Source organism: Schistocerca cancellata, chromosome 5 (genome assembly GCF_023864275.1).
Source record: "Schistocerca cancellata isolate TAMUIC-IGC-003103 chromosome 5, iqSchCanc2.1, whole genome shotgun sequence".
NCBI lineage: Eukaryota > Metazoa > Arthropoda > Insecta > Orthoptera > Acrididae > Schistocerca > Schistocerca cancellata.
Window position 1 is genome coordinate 637551627 of NC_064630.1, and position 16847 is coordinate 637568473.

A 16847-nucleotide genomic window follows, 5' to 3' on the forward strand; every position below is an offset into this window, starting at 1 on the left:
GCCCGCTGCAGTGCTGCAACAGAAAACCACAAACACACAGCCACAGCTAAAAGAAACAATGTTAACAGCCCCAGAATATAGTAAGATAAAAATCTGCAAAGATAGATCACATCAAGACAAAGGCAAAGTAAAAATGGTTAAAAGCATTAACTGTAGAATTTATAAAGGCACATTTGCATGCCGAGCGTGAGCTTCCTCGGAAACTCGAAATATTAATTAAATAAATAATCAGTGACAAATAAATAAAGCCTATGGCACACAACTGCAGCGCTGTGTCGCTGATAAAACAAAAGCACAATTACGTTACTCTTATGTTTGATGAGAAAAGGGAGAGCTCTGGTAGAAGTGGTGCGAGAAGCACGTATTTTATTCTATTGTCTGGCACACCGCCATATTTCATGTTATAGAAGAATACTGCGAGTTGCAACCAGACTAGGCACTCGATTCTGTAAAGAATTTATATTTATAAAAGTAAGTAGGATTATGAACTGTAGGTTTATTCATTGAATATATCTGATTTAACTAACTGTGTAACTTTTTTATGTTTAGTAGACAATCACCTCTGTACGACGTTTTGGCATGGCTGGCAAATTATTGTAATATTGAGATTTAGATTATGAGTCCGCACCTACCGCAGCAGTCTTTGGAAACGATTTAATTACGAAGTCCGATTATTTCAGTTTTATTTCACGGTCAACTACGAGTAACATTGCCTTTACGAAAAAGCCATTGCCAAGCATCTGATACCGAATAATTAAACGTCCACGTTCCAGATAAGCAAATATCAATTACAATTACAATCACCATCATACAGATAGAATAATTAATATTTAAATAATATTTTTTATTTTATTTATTTTATATTGGCGACTGCGTGTCGGACTTGTTATTTTGTCATTTGTTACATTGTTCTCTTTGTTTCATGTGAAAAATCAACTTTCTGGACCTGGACGTGAATGTATGAGAGATAACAAAAAATCTGAAGATATTTTCCAATTCTAAAATTTTGCGGGAAGACGCAATTAAACTTCCAGCAAAATAAGGTAAGACGCAGCATCTTTGCATTAGCAGGCTTGACCAGACGTATAATTCAGTGTATTAGCTTTTCAGTAGATTCTGTAGTGTTTCTTTCGTGCATAACAGTTTTCAGTGATAAATTTTATTCTCAGTACTTTTCCTTAAACAATAACGTATGCAACAATACCAATACACGAGTGTACAATATGGCCAACTTCTGTACGATACGTAGTAACATGGCCAGCAGCCATTACCAATAATCTCAAATTCAGTTTATATTTTTAAATTAACAGACAGCCATTGTTGCTACGAGCGATTCATGCTCAACTGCATTTTATTTTAAAATCAGTGTCAAATATTTTCTTGAAACATATATCACGTGTGGCATGGTAATAACTAGAAATCAATACGCAAAAATGGAACAGCAAAGACGTACTATTCAGACGCAATCCGACTCGGACGAGAGACAAATGTTAGAAAATGACTTTACGACAGCAACCGGTAGTGACGATTTATCAAACATTGACGCAAGTGTTGACGGAAATTTTGGCAATAGGCCGTCCACTACAAAAATTTCAGTCTCAGTCAGAGCCCATGTTGATGCATGACGTCACGTCTAATGACGCGACGGGGGCACAGACCTTGCAAACAGTAAACATTGCCGACATGTTACAAATGCTAATGAAACAAAACGCAGAAAATATGGCATACATAAGGAAACAGAACGCCGAAAACATGGCAACCTTACAGACACAAAATGACGCAATTAAATCTGACCTCATAGCACTCAAGACAGGTAATGACACTTTATGTAAACGTGTGGAACTTACAGACGCCACACTGACCAAACAGATGACTGAACTCAGTACTAAATTTTCCCAGCTTAATACGAGACAAGAAAAGACTACAACTGACGTAGCACTTTTACAGACACAAGTTGGTTGGTTGGTTGGTTTGGGGAAGGAGACCAGACAGCGTGGTCATCGGTCTCATCGGATTAGGTAAGGATTGGGAAGGAAGTCGGCCGTGCCCTTTCAGAGGAACCATCCCGGCATTTGCCGGAGCGATTTAGGGAAATCACGGAAAACCTAAATCAGGATGGCCGGACGCGGGATTGAACCGTCGTCCTCCCGAATGCGAGTCCAGTGTCGAACCACTGCGCCACCCCGCTCGGTGAGACACAAGTAAAAAACCTTAATGTCACGTGTGAAGTTCTTACTGAACAAATTCAAACATATCCTTCAGTACATGACAACCTTGAAAAACGAATTACTGACGTACAGAATAAATTTGACAATGTTGAACAACACCTGACTGACATCTTACAATCTGATGCCACAGCTCATTTTCAAAATATTAATAAAGAATTTCATGATTGGGTAGTGAACAAAGACAAACATTTTGATAGATGCTTACGTGAAAATTTACCAACAATTGTGCACGACTCCGTAGCGCAATACATTACTAATAACAAACAGCTGATCAGTGACGCAGTACAATCCGTCACTGCACCCATGAGACAATTCACCGATCGACCACAGTCTGAATGTAACGAAAATATCAGTCAAAATGCACAGTTCAGGAACCAATATACATTCGAGTATGACACACACATACCGCACACGACAAACACACAAGAACAAAACACACCACGACTACAACACATTCCACGATGTGCAAACACAAACACAAGCTATTATCATGGTAAACCACAGCAACATTATCGTAATTACTCGCCAGCTGAACATACCAGTAATTACAGTGGAATAAATCCATATCACAATGCGAAGGAAGAAGAAAGCTTAATGAAACACAGGCAATTTCAGATTTTTATCCCAGAAAAACGAACCATTCATCCGGTGATTTTTCTTAAATCTTTTAGTAACGCATTTCCACGCACTTGGAGTGACCGGAAAAAGATTTCATATATTGTCGGTTACATCCAAGGCGATGCAGCTGCCTGGGCATACAGTCAAGCTGACGTATGTACCACGTACAGTGAGTTTGAGCGTGCTTTTCTGAACAAATTCTGGTCGCAATCCGTCCAGGAGCGACTCAGAAGACAAATTTTAGAACCTGAAACTTTTAACAGTAAAAATGGCAACTTACGCAGATATTTTGAAAAATACTTGAACATGGGACACTTTTTAGACGAACCAGTCGCAACGCGTGATATACTCCGTGCGTTGAAGGCCAAATTGCCTTTCAACATTAAAGAAAAACTCCTACATATCCCGGATGACGATTCAGATTATTTTTTAACAGCCTTAGATTCGGTTGACATGTTACTTGAAGATCAGCGCTTCGCGCGGCAAAACAGCAGCCACAATGTTTACACTAGTGGTATGCAAAACATGCAGGCTTGCCAACTCAATTCTGGCGCGCCCACAGTTGGATACGCGGTACAGCAAAAACAGCAAACTCACATGCCGTTTCAATACGAAAATCAAAATCAACACGCGTATTCCAATACAAACAATAGTTACAACAGTAATAACACTTCATGCGGCAATCCATACAACAGGCACCGCGGTAATAACTACAACGGTAACAACGGATACAAAGGCAACAACAAAAACACAAACAGAAATAGAAATAATAATAACTACGAGCCAAGACAGCATCAAGGTTGGACCCGTAACGATCAGTACTTTCATTCAAACTCTGCTTTACCACAGCAGCCACCAGGACAAAATTGGAGCATACCTTATGACCGACAGGTAAGTTATAATGCGCAACAGCAACAACAACCACAAAAGTTTGGAGATCATAATAGGCAATATCCGAATGTGAATATAATAGAAATGACACCTGATGCACAACCTCAATCTGTGTCAGTACCTAGTACAAATGCTAATCCAACAAACTAGAAACAGTCACTTCTATGCCCCAGGTCGTGGCTGAAGAATTCTTGGGGGGCGACTTCAATGTTAATCAGTTATTTGACACCACACTTGAACAACAGAATAATGATATGCCGAATAATTCTAAACAAAAATTACCTGTTTTATTTACAAGATACAACTACAATAACAATATATCAGATGAACTTTTACAAGACAGTACACAATGTCGTTCAAACACAAATGAAATTGTTTTAGCATCTACTACTGGTGTAGTAGGTGGGATTCCAACTACTATTATCCTAGATACAGGTGCAGCTGTGAGCGTTTTGTCTTTTAATTTCTATAAAAAGATGTGTGAATTGGAACCTGTGCCTGAGTTTCCTGCCCAAAACTGTAAAATAACTACTGCACTAGGTAATAAGTCATGTAGGGTTACGAAGCAAGTTTTTGTAAACATTAAAATAGGTAATGGAACTGTACAATGGCCATTCCTGGTTGTACAAAACCTTGTGACAAATTGCATATTAGGAATAGATATTATGAGTGAGAAGGACTCTATTATAGACTTCTCCAAAGGTAAATGTATTTTAAATGATAAAGGCAGTGTAATTATTATTGATTTGGACAGGAGAACTCTAAAGCATGACAAACACTGTACAGGGTACAAGGTTCAGTTAGTACTTGACAATGACATTCAAGATATGCAAACACACTCATCTGACACAGAGCTAATGGACTTGAAAACATTGCTTGATCATAAGATAAGTGAAGCTACAGCTCTCAGTGTACATGAACGTATAAAACTACAGGAAGTGTTATCCAAATATTTACAAGTTTTTACCAAACGATTAGGTGTTATCAACACGTATGTGTACAAGATTGAAGTTAAGCCTCACAAGATATTCTACCACAAGACATATAACGTACCGTTATCTCAACGACCTGCTGTGTGGCAAGAATTAAAACAAATGTTAGACTGGAAGGTCATTGAACCATCCACCTCACCTTATTGTAGTCCTCTACTTGTTGTCAAAAAATCAAATGGAAGCATTAGGTTAGTGTTAGACGCTCGAACAATTAATGAAATAATTTTACCAGTTCACACAAAACCCGAAAATTTAGAAGAGCAATTACAGAAATTGCTAGATGCAAAATATTTTTCCACAATAGATCTCGCTAATTCGTTTTGGCAGGTGGGTATCACTCCTGATTCACGGAAATATACTGCATTTATGTTCGGGGGGCGAACCTATCAGTTTTGTGTTCTACCCTTCGGACTGAATGTCAGCTCTGGGGTATTCATTACAGCCCTGGATACCGTGCTTGGCGACGATTTAGTTGAGACAGTCACACACTATGTAGATGATATACTGATAGCTACACAGTCTTGGAAGGAACACGTTGACACACTTCAAAGAATTTTAGAAAAATTTGCACAAGCTGGAGTCACAGCCAATCTTAGAAAATCAAAGTTTGGTTGCAGTGAGATAAAGTATTTAGGACATATCATTAATTCGCAGGGCATACGTCCGGATCCCAGTAAATTAGATGCTATCAGAAACTTTCCTAGCCCTCGAACTAAAAAGCAGTTAAAATCATTCCTTGGGCTATGTTCATTTTTCAGACGTTTTTTGCCACAACCACTTTTGAACAGTAAACATCTGCTAAATCTACTCAGAAAGAATCAAGTTTGGATCTGGTCGGAACAGTGCCAGAATGACTTTAATACAATTAAACATGCTTTAGTGGGTGCAAACTTATTGAGCCATCCAGATTTCAATTTAGACTTTTGTATGACTTGTGACGCTTCACGAACTGGCTTGGGATGTTGCTTATTTCAAGTTGTAAAGAATAAAGAAAAGGAACAGATAAGAATTATTGGGTTTGCAAGTCGTACTCTAACTGAATGTGAGCGTACATACTCCACTACTGAGTTAGAAACACTTTCCATAGTATGGGCATTCAAGAAATTCAATTATTATTTATTTGGAAAACATACAGTAATTTACACCGATCACCAGGCCCTGACATTTTTGTTAACTTGTAAACTTGTACATCCTAGACTGTCACGATGGGCAGTTACACTTCAGAACTACTCTTTTGAAATTAAGTACATAAAAGGTAAGGACAACACCATTGCAGACGCTTTGTCTAGACTTCCACAAGGTATGAATGATACCAACAGTGACTTAGAAAATATAAATGACTACAGGATTCTCTTAATGCAAGACAAGCAGTATCATCAATATTATATTGATATGTGCAGAAACATGGCTAAATTACAAATATCTGACCCTCACTGGTATAAGATAATAACATTACTGGTAGAAAAAGACAATCATCCTTCGACTAAGTATTACAAGTTACACAATGATGTGTTATTTTACCGCCGACATCCAAATGCTACTAACTGGTGTGTATGCATTCCCAAAGAGTCTGAACGTAATCTAATTTGGCACACACACTTAGTTTGGGGTCATTATGGGACGAAAAAGTGTTTGGCAAAGCTCAGCACATACTGTTATTTTAGCAATATGAGAAGAAAAATTTACAGGGAACTGAAAACATGTGTCATATGTCAAAAATCAAAACCTCAGAATTTATCCACAAAAACAGATTTACATTCTATTTTACCTAGTAAACCCCTGGAAATTCTGTGTACTGACATCAGTGGACCGCATCCAGCAAGCTCTGGAGGCGTCAAATATATCTTAGCTTTTTACGATATATTTTCTAAACATGTCAAACTTTATGCTTTAAAATCCGCCACTGCAAGTGCTATAATACGAAGATTCTCAAGTGATTACCTGACGCACGTGGGAAAACCTAAAGCAATTCTGTCAGATAATGCAGCATACTACTCTGGGTACAAATGGAGAAATTTCTTGAAGGACAATAACATTAGAAGTATATTTATTTCGAGGTTTAGTCCACAATGTAACGCGACTGAGAGACTTTTCCGAGAATTAAATCGATTCATGAGGACCTATATTTCATTAAAACATACTAATTGGGTGTCCTACCTAAGTCTTTTCGAAGACGTACACAATAACTTAAATATTTACAATACAAATTACACACCTAACGAGATCATGTTCAATTGCAAACAGAACGATCAGTGGATAGAACCATTACCTAAGTTGTCAGACAAGGAGATCACACCTGAACAGAAAATAAAAGAAGTATTGACTACGCTGACACATCACGCACAGATACGAAACAAACATCACAGAAACATAATAAAAAGAAAACAAAAATTCGAGGTAGGAATGCTTGTACTACTTCGTACTCATCATAAATCTGTAGCACTCAAACGACGCAACGCTAAGTGGCGTCTGCTATATGAAGGACCTTATATAATTGTTAACATACCGCATCCTGGTGCGTATCTGTTACAACATCGTAGAACTAACAAAATTATTGGGCTATACGCACACCGAGATCTTAGAGCATTTCGTGCTGAATAATGTCAAAGTCATACCCATCAAAATATTGCTAAGCAACTCGAAAAACTCTGTTGTTACAACACAGATAATAAGTAGTGTAGAAATTTTCATTTCAGCGGTTCCAGAGTCGCAGTTGAAGGCAGAAGAACTCTTCTTTCAGCGCGCGCCACCACCTGGAAGACGGAATATTAAAATAAAATTTATGATTACGTAGCAGTGAATGATATATTAATTTTTCACGGAACATTTGTTATTGTAGGTACCACTGACTTGGTATGACACCTGACGAACCGACAGACGTCATCTGTGAAGCAATCTTTTACTTTGAGAAATAGATTAGACGCACATCTCTCAACACGAAAAGCATCTATCAGTAGTCAAGGCCACACAGACACTCTACACACACGCACAAAACGCGAGGAATCGAACATTTTCTCTCTCTTAATATTTTGAATATTTATTGAGTAGTGAAAACGCCTGGTCTTGCCTACTGATGTAATGAATGTTGTGTCTAACCTATCTTAGTTTCAGATGACATCACGTGACACAATGTAATAACCTATAGCTATGTAATGATGATGCAAACATGTTTATGTGCAACTGTATTATGTTTATGCTAAGAAAATATGTGACGTGTGTATGTATAATTACTTAGTTTTTTTAACTGATGTATCATGTAACTGTTACTATGTAAAAATTTGAACAAAACGAGTGCCAAAAAGACATTGCATAGTGAACCTCTGTTCACGGACATTAACGAACATTACTGACTCTGCAACTACGCAGAAACCTATGTGAAAGAAACGGTTAATGCCATTCATTTTGCAGCGTATCTATGTAAACGCGATGAATGATTTCTTTGATTAATAACTACGAACATTTAGGTGAGCTATATTCAGCAAAAAACTGAAAATGTGAAGGGCATAATTCGTGCATCGTCTAGTGACATTACTACAGTACCTAACTTCAAGATGTTAACTGGATTAAATGGACACAAGGTGCCTGTCCAGAAAACAACACGACGGGTGGAAGAATTTTGGTTGGAACTTCAGGGAATGAAATGTTCTCGAAATGTGACGGACACTCTTACCTGGACTGTCCAAGGATCGACGCCAGCTATGTGTCGTCCGAGGTTCTGCAACCAAGCTTCCACGGAATGTAAAAAACGAACTGCACGTGGACCAATTACTCGACGGGTCACGTCTGATCTGTAATAAGCAATGCTTTTAGTCACAATGAACTGCATCACAACGACTATAATGGAAATGGGAAATGGACACGCTTATGTATTAATCACGTTGTTATACAAAGATGTTACTGTGATCAAAAAAACTTTACCACGACGATACTAACCTGTAAAAAATTATTGTGCAGCAGATGAATATGAACTGTAATAACGACACGATGTGTATAGGTCAACGCACCTGAAACATACGGACATTTTTCTTTGAAGTATTTCAAAACAATACTATGTAACTAAGAACATTCAACAATCTAAGTTGTATTGTGTTATAACAAATATTGTAAATTTAAAACTAAGTTACCTGTCATAGAATGTAGTCTTCATATGTAATCTTGGTTGAATATTTTCTTTGTGCAACGACTGAGAAATGCGCGCACACGAACAATATGAACTGCAATACTGTGCCGCGTGATCTAACTGTATGATATAACGGCAGTGCCGGAGTCACACAGACGCTTCTGCGCATGCGCGCACTCTATCTGCCAACATAAGAACTTTTACAGTGCACCCGCGTCATTCAAATTTTGTATATAATGTGTATAATGTGTATAATGTAGGTCATGTAAATAGTTGTAGATAACTTAGATTTTCTTGTGCCTTTAGGTGAATTGCTCGCCTGCAGGTGTGTCCTTTCGCCTCGCAATTCAGGGGGCAATATAAAGGCACATTTGCATGCCGAGCGTGAGCTTCCTCGGAAACTCGAAATATTAATTAAATAAATAATCAGTGACAAATAAATAAAGCCTATGGCACACAACTGCAGCGCTGTGTCGCTGATAAAACAAAAGCACAATTACGTTACTCTTATGTTTGATGAGAAAAGGGAGAGCTCTGGTAGAAGTGGTGCGAGAAGCACGTATTTTATTCTATTGTCTGGCACACCGCCATATTTCATGTTATAGAAGAATACTGCGAGTTGCAACCAGACTAGGCACTCGATTCTGTAAAGAATTTATATTTATAAAAGTAAGTAGGATTATGAACTGTAGGTTTATTCATTGAATATATCTGATTTAACTAACTGTGTAACTTTTTTATGTTTAGTAGACAATCACCTCTGTACGACGTTTTGGCATGGCTGGCAAATTATTGTAATATTGAGATTTAGATTATGAGTCCGCACCTACCGCAGCAGTCTTTGGAAACGATTTAATTACGAAGTCCGATTATTTCAGTTTTATTTCACGGTCAACTACGAGTAACATTGCCTTTACGAAAAAGCCATTGCCAAGCGTCTGATACCGAATAATTAAACGTCCACGTTCCAGATAAGCAAATATCAATTACAATTACAATCACCATCATACAGATAGAATAATTAATATTTAAATAATATTTTTATTTTATTTATTTTATAAATTCAAATTTCAAAATATGTAAAATTGCCCCAGCAAAAACAGACTAGTTTTAAAAGGGCAACGATAATACAAAGCATAATAACATTACACCAGTACGTCGGAGTTCCAATACAATATTGACACTCATAAGAAAATGTAGAAGTTAGTGATAACACGGGTAGGCCCGATGGTAAAACTAGAAAGCTTGAATATCTACTTCTTCAATAGACAACTCCACTAGCCAAAATGAATAACACATTTCTCAGCGTCCTGTGTAGGAGACCATGGCCCAGTCACGCCTCAAGAACTTGCAATAAAAGGCCCGCTTCCGCACCCCGAGCCACAGACACCGGTCAAATCCAGCTAGCTCCACGCAAACACAAGTTTCACTCACTGAGCAGCTACACGTACCAGCCGTTCCGAAGCCAAAGCCCTGTCTGCCCCCCCAGCCCACCAGCACCACCACCGGCCAACGAGGCAAAGATCAGCAACGCCAGAGGGAAACAATTGATCTGGGTGAATCGAACGGAGAAAGCAACTGGCGCCGGTGCCTCCCCACGTATCAGTGGAGCACGTTCCAGAATGTCGACGAGATTGATGTGTAGTTATATTTTGGGAGATCTGACAATCTGAAGCTGACAGATAGTTACTGTCGAAACTAGTCATGGAATAAACTGTTTCACATCAAGCGATATTGGCTTCCAAGATTATAATTTACAGCTTTCGATCGCCCAACAACATTAGCAATGCTCTACTTACAAAAAGCCCGGTCTGTTAAGTATCTATGCTCATCGTTGCAAAGCGATAAGAAATGCAACGAGCACGTGGAGTGGAAAAGGCGAATGGTCGTTTTCGGTTTACTGGGAGAGGTTTGGGAAAGTGTGCCTCATCTGTAATGTAGAACACTAATGCGACCCATTCTTGAGTGCTCCTCGAGGTTTTGGGGCACACCAGGCCGGATTAAAGGAAGACATAGACGCAATTCAGAGGCTGGATGCTAGATTTGTTACAGGTAGGTTCTGTCACAGGTTCTGTCAACACCTCACTATTACAGAGATGATCCGGAAACTCAAACGGGAGTCCCTTGAGGGAAAGAGACGTTCTTTACGCGTAACGCTATTGAGAAAATGTACAAAACCAACAATTGAAGCTGACTGTAGAACGATGGTAATACCGCCAACGAATATTTCGTGTAAAGAGCATGAACATAAAATAAGAGTAATCTGGGCTCGCGCTGAAGCATATAGACAGTTTTTCCCTCGTTCTATTTGCGGCTTGAACAGGAAGGGAAATGACTAGCAGTGTTACTGCACACCCTCCGTCACGCACTGTATGGTGGCTTGCGTGATATGTATGTATATGTAGATATAAAAGAGTTAGATGATCATCCATCGGATTTTGTTTTTCTTTTTGACGCTCTAACACAGTGGTTCCCATTCTTTCTGAGCCCACTACATCAGAACGTGATTAGGTTTAAACGAGTACCCCGAATAATGTACAGCTCCAACCTAAATGTCAAATTTATAAAATAAAACTCATTAAATTCATAAAACAAAACAAAACATCTTCAGTCATACTTCTCAAAATACGAAAGAGGCAGCAAAGGACCTAGAAGAGCAGCTGAACGGAATGGACAGTGTCTTGAAAGGAGGATATAAGATGACCATCAACAAAAGCAAAACGAGGATAATGGAACGTAGTCGAATTAAGTCGGGTGATGCTGAGGGAACTAGATTAGGAAATGAGACACTTAAAGTAGTAAAGGAGTTTTGCTATTTGCGGAGCAAAATAACTGATGATAGTCGAAGCAGAGAGGATATAAAGTGTAAACTGGCAATGGCAAGGAAAGCGTTTCTGAAGAAGAGAGATTTGATAACATCGAGTATAGATTTAAGTGTCAGGAAGTCGTTTCTGAAAGTATTTGTATGGAGTGTAGCCATATATGGAAGTGAAACATGGACGATAAATAGTTCATACAAGAAGAGAATATAAGCTTTCGAAATGTGGTGCTACAGAAGAATGCTGAAGATTAGATGGACAGATCGCATAACTAATGAGGAGGTACTGAATAGAGATGGGGAGAAGAGAAATTTGTGACACAACTTGACTAGAAGAAGGGATCGGTTGGTAGGACATGTTCTGAGGCATCAAGGGATCACCAATTTAGTACTGGAGGGCGGCATGGAGGGTAAAAATCGTAGACGGAGACCAAGAAATGAATACACTAATCAGATTCAGAAGGATGTAGGATGAAGAAGCTTGCACAGGATGGACTAGCATGGAGAGCTGCATCAAACCAGTCTCTGGACTGAAGACCACAACAACAACAACAAGTAATGTTTAGTTAACTTTAAAATATATAACATTCACATTTATAGGAACAGTTGATACTAAATTTTTTGTGCAGTATGTTTTATGTCCAGTTTGATTTCAGCCAGCTCACACTCTACAACACATTCAAAGTTCACTTGGTTCATCATTTTCTTTTTGTATTTCCCTGATATTCGAAAATTCAACTTCACATCTGTAAGACTAAATTTAATAAGAATTTTTAGGGGTAGTATTAATCAACGTTTTGCCAACATGTTGCGAGTTGCCATCTATACTTACTTCAGTGTGAAGTCTTCGCGGGGTTCAAGAAATTGTGCTTCGGCTCCAATTTCACTTTGTCAAATTATTCGTTCATTAATCGAAAATAGCCGTATAGTCAAAACTTTTCATTTTTCAGTTTCCTAATTTTCTACGCAAATAAATGTCTTACTTTCAGATTGTATTTGGTCACCGAGGATAATGGTTCCCGCCACGGCTTTCTCTCCTATGCCAACTTCTTCACTTCAAGGTAGCACTTACGCCCAGAGTCCACGATTATTCCTTACATTGATACCAATCTTTGTCTTTCTTTAATGGTTGTAAAATCTACAGCTCCGTCTAGCACGATAGAAGTTACGATCTGACGTTTGAACACATGTTCTACAATCTGTCCTATAATGTTGTTAGAGTTCTCTGCATAATTGTTTCCTCGCCGATCCTGCGGAGAACCTCCTCATTCTTTATCGTATCAGACTAGGTAATTTTGAGCACCCTTCAACACAACGGGAAAAATGCAACAACCTCAAGGACAACGCCGTTTTGTTGACAAGTAACGTGACAGGTAGTTCCTCATTGTAGGTGTATACGACAACAATTAGAACAAATGAAACATCACAGTAGAGGGTGCCCATGCATTTGCATCAATACATAGTGCACCTGCCTCTGTCGGCGGCGCATGCTTGTGTTTCAGACGCAAACGATCGTACAGGCACCGATTTGTACACTGAGACAGATTGTCCCAAGCACCTTGTACCTTCCGTTGCAATTCGGCAATGGTTCTAGCAGGCTCTGAAGAACCGCATCTACGTATCCTGTACATGTTCAGTTGTAGACGGATCTGGTAATCTAGCTGGTCAGGGCAGCAGTTGAACACCATGAAGGGCACATTGTGTCAATCCGTAATACATAGACGTGCATTTTTCTGTTGATGAATGACATCACCTTTCGGCCGAAGATATGACAATAGTACAAGAATATCAACGAATGATATGCAATAGACAATGGTTGCTTTAACCTGCGGAAACACCAAATATGACAGTGAGTTTTAACTGATGCCCCTCACCCACACTAACCAACACTATGAAGCCTGGATTGTGACTTGTGCGTCATCGGTAAATGGACACCGGAATAGGGCGCTCACCTGGTGTACGTCCACCAAACGCATGGAGACAGAAGCTACTCTCATCACTGAAGACAACACAGTGCCATTTCACACTCCACTTGAATCTTTCACGACACCTGTTAGTCGTTCTTGGCAGTGTCGTGGTGTTAGAGACAGCGTGGTCGGAGCGACACGTGATCACAGTCCTCGTGCAGACAGAGTTCCCAGTGGTCCTCGCAGACACAGCAGGGGCAACGTGTCCCCGAATTTCTTCCCTGGATGATTTTTGGTCGGGCAACGTTGAGTTCGAAATGCGTCGATGTTGATGTGCGTCTTTTCTACAAGGATATCCAGTATCTGGTCTCCTGGTGCGGGAGTGATCCACAGACAACTGCTGAAGGCAGCATCACCGTTCACCTCTAATGGCTGTACAGCTACTGCCTAATGAGCGCTACAACTGAATTAGTACCATTACAGTGATTCCTTATGCACATATGAGGGGCGTTTGAAAAGTCCGTGCAAAGTCCGAGAGATGGCACCACCGGCACATATCAAGGTCCTGTTTAGTTAGTAGCATCTTTGGAAAGAACGCACACCAAGATTCAGCCATGTTGGTCTATTCCTCTGTGTTTGGCATTCGTGTGAATCAAGGAACTCGAGTTATTGACAAAAAATGGACGAAGAAGAATTTCGTGTGGTGATTAAACATTTCTTCAACAAAGGCTAGACGCCTCAGGACTAAAGAGAAGCTTGATAAACGTTACGGTGACACCTTCGATTAGAACAGTTTATAAGTGGTTTCAAAATTTTCGGAGTGGCCATAAGGGCACAAGTGATGCTGAACGTTCTGGACGCTCTGAGGAGGTTACGACTCCAGAAATCATTGATAAAGTCCATGATATGGTGATGGATGACAGAAGAGTTAAGGCGCGTGAAACTGCTAGTGCTGTGGGCATCTCGAATGAATGGGTACATAATATTTTTCACAAACATTTGGACATGAGAAAGCTATCCGCAAGATGGGTTCCGCGGTTGTTCATGGTTGACCAAAACCGGAATCGTGTGAAGTGTTGCAAGGATGGTTTGCAGCTGTTCAGGAAGAATCTGCAGGACTTTAAGCGTCGTTTCGTCACTGTGGATGAAACATGGATACATTACTATATTCCTGAGACCAAACAACAATCTAAACAATGGGTTATCAAGGGAGAATCTGCACCAAAAAAGGCGAAGACCATTCCTTCGGCCGGAAAGGTTATGGGGACTTTATTTTGGAATTCGCAAGGGATAATCCTCATCGACTATCTGTAAAAGGGTAAAACTATTACAGGTGCATATTATTCATCGTTATTGGACCGTTTGAAAACCGAGATGCAAGAAAAACGCCTGCGATTGGATTACAAAAATGTCATTTTCAATCACGACACTGCGCCAGCACACACTTCAGCAGTTATGTTCCCAGAATTAATGGAAATAGGATTCCTAATCGTTTCACATCCCCCTATTCGCCAGACGTGGCTCCCTCGGACTACTGTTTGTTCCCCCAATTTGAAGAAATGGCCGGCGGAACAAAGGTGTTATTCAAACGAGGTGGTGAGCGCAGCAGCTACAGTAATAGCTATTTTGCAGTCTTGGACTATTCCTACTATTCGGAAGGGATCAACAAATTAGAACAGCGTTGAACGAAGTCTAAAAGGAGACTATGTCGAAAAATAAAATTGGCTTACCCCAAACACGCAAGTAGTTTTTATTTTTGCACGGACTTTTCAAACACCCCTCGCATTTACGCTGGCGCCATTGAACACAGTACTTGAGGGTGTTTTCTTTTTCGGCACTGTATGTTACCCCATCTCAAATGCTTTGATTCTTTTCCTTCCCCGTTTCCCCTTCTCCATGATTCACTCGTGTACAATTAAGTGTTCCACACACATCAAATGGTTCAAATGGCTCTGAGCACTTTGGGACTCAACTGCTGTGGTCATAAGTCCCCTAGAACTTAGAACTACTTAAACCTAACTAACCTAAGGACAGCACACAACACCCAGCCATCACGAGGCCGAGAAAATCCCTGACCCCGTCGGGAATCGAACCCGGGAACCCGGGCGTGGGAAGCGAGAACGCTACCCCACGACCACGAGATGCGGGCTCCACACACATCCTCAAAAAATTCTGTCATTACTAAATTGTGGACTAAGTCTGTATGTGCTCCTGGGTATGCCTTACAATCCAATATCTAATGTTCGAACCTGTGTCTCACCATGTTGTAATATAGATGGCAACTTCCCTTGACTCCTGGACATTTCTTGTGATTTTTGAACAGCGTATTCATTATCACATTTCCAAATTCGTTGCAGAACTGTGTTTGTTTTTCTCCTCCGTCATTCCTACTACCGAGTCAGTAAAAAATGGTTCAAATGGCTCTGAGCACTATGGGACTCAACTGCTGTGGTCATAAGTCCCCTAGAACTTAGAACTACTTAAACCTAACTAACCTAAGGACAGCACACAACACCCAGCCATCACGAGGCAGAGAAAATCCCTGACCCCGCCGGGAATCGAACCCGGGAACCCGGGCGTGGGAAGCGAGAACGCTACCGCACGACCACGAGATGCGGGCCCGAGTCAGTAGCCTCCTGTAGTGTCTTCTCCAGTTCCTTTCTCTGTCCACCGTTCCAATCTCCAATGATTTTTAGAGAACTATCCCCCTTTACATACAGACTTACTCGTTCAATACCCTCATACTCTCAATATCTCTTCATCTTCTTCTTGTGACGTCGGCATGTATACCCGAATTATTTGGCGTTCGTTTGCATAATCCTATCGCCGCATTCTTCTAACTTAGTCCCTGACCTCCTTCCTATTCAAAAGGAATCTGTTGCCGCTATACCATTGTATTGTTGTTATTACGGTATTTTCTTCCGTCAGAAAACCCTTATCTTCGTTCCATTTCACTTCACTGACCCCCACTTTATCTAAACTGAGCCTTTGCGTTTCCGTTTTCAGATTTTGTAACTTCCCACCAACGTACGTAATTCTGACATCCAATACTCAGACTCTCACTATTTTGCCATTTCGTTCCTTTTTCTCATGGTTCCCTCCTCTTCGTAGTTGGTAGTTCGCCCGCCGCTCAAATATTCGAAGACTCTTCTTCAGTTTTAGGCCGCACGTTCTGTGGATGCAAATTACGTGTATTTAGTGAAATTGGCCCATTGGTTTTAGCATCCTAATGCCGTTGAGCATTGCAAATTCTTTCACCTTTTAGGGGTAAAT